General features: G+C 47.1%; 1 pseudogene; it reads left to right on the plus strand.

Annotated features, from left to right (window-relative positions):
- The first annotated feature begins 631 nt into the window (after positions 1–631).
- LOC111548842 lies at positions 632–720 on the plus strand (annotated as a pseudogene).
- The last annotated feature ends 801 nt before the right edge of the window (positions 721–1,521 follow it).

Genomic DNA, 1,521 nt, shown 5'->3' on the forward strand with positions numbered 1-1,521 from the left:
TCGCTCTGTTGCCCAAGCTGGCATGCAATGGTGCAATCTCGGCTCACTGCAACCTCTGCTTCCTGGGTGCAAGCAATTCTCCTGCCTCAGCCTCCCAGGTAGCTGGGATTACAGGCACCCGCCACCATGCCTAGCTAATTTTTACATTTTTAGTAGAGACAGGGTTTTGCCATATTGGCCAGGCTGGTCTCAAACTCCTGACCTCAGGTGATCTGCCCGCCTCAGCCTCCCAAAGTGCTGGCATTACAGGCATGGGCCACTGTGCCCAACTCAAATCACCTTCTTAACCAAAAATAAATGCTGCCTCTGTCACCTTCTCATCTCCCTCAGCAACCACTCGCTCTCTGTTTCTCATCTCCCCTGCAGGGGTAGGGGCTGTCTGCACTGTCTCCATGTCCCTACCACCCACTTGTCTTTTCTGACAGCTCTAAGGAGGCATAACTGATGTACAATAAACTGCACATACTGAAAGCGTACTATTTGATGAGTTTTGCTGTATGTATACCTCTGGGAAACCCTCGCTATAATTAAAGTAATGAACATCTCCATCACTCACAAGTGTCCTTGTTCCCATTACAAGCTTCTTGCTCCATCACTCACTAAAAGCGCCCTTGATAAAGGTACCAGTGGTGTGCTTGCTTCAGTAGCACATACACTGAAATTGGAATGATACAGCTGCTCAAGGATGATGCACAAATTTGTGATGTGTTCCATACTTTTTAATGTCTTTATTTTAAAATGATACCAGTGGGCTACCTCTCACCTGATGGGAAATGGTCATTGTCTCTCAGATGTCTCAGAACTATCCTAAATTCAATCTGTTCAAAACCACACTGATAGGCTTATCCCCAAACCTACTTCTCCTCTAGTAGTACCATCAGGAATTGTTCCTGACACGCTTAGGTGATGCTGCACAAAGCGCCTTCCATTTCACCTACACAGCTGCCTCCACCCCCTCCTCTCCATCTCCATCATCACCATCTTAGCCTCAAACTCCTTAATCACTCATCTGCAGCATAGCAATGGTCTCCTGACTGCCAACTGTATTATGTTGATGCACACACTTCACCTCCGAGCTGCAGCCAGAGGGATCTATTTGGAAAGCAAGTATGATCACGTAATCCTCACCCCCATTTATTATGAAATATGGACCAAAGCCTGAAATCCATAGCATGGCCTATATGGCTTATGAGGTCTGGCCTCTCCTCTCCTCTGCAGCCCTCCCTTAACCCATCCCCACCTTGTTCTCTGGTCTCTCATCACGCTGGCCTCTTTTCAATCCCTTTAACTAACTGGGATTCCCCATTACAGGGCCTGGCACATGTTGTTCCTCATCCTGAATGCTTTCCCATTCATGCTTCAGACCTTGGCTCAATTATCACTGCCTCAGAGAGGCCCTTCCTGACTTCATTAAGTGAGTTGAACGTCTTGTCTCATCTTCACTTAGCACTTAGCACCTCACCTTTGTAGTGGGTGCCACAATTGTGATTTGATTATCTGTGTGCCTATCTGTTTCACTCA

The sequence above is a fragment of the Piliocolobus tephrosceles genome, chromosome 1, assembly GCF_002776525.5.
Source record: "Piliocolobus tephrosceles isolate RC106 chromosome 1, ASM277652v3, whole genome shotgun sequence".
In the NCBI taxonomy this organism is placed as follows: Eukaryota; Metazoa; Chordata; class Mammalia; order Primates; family Cercopithecidae; genus Piliocolobus; species Piliocolobus tephrosceles.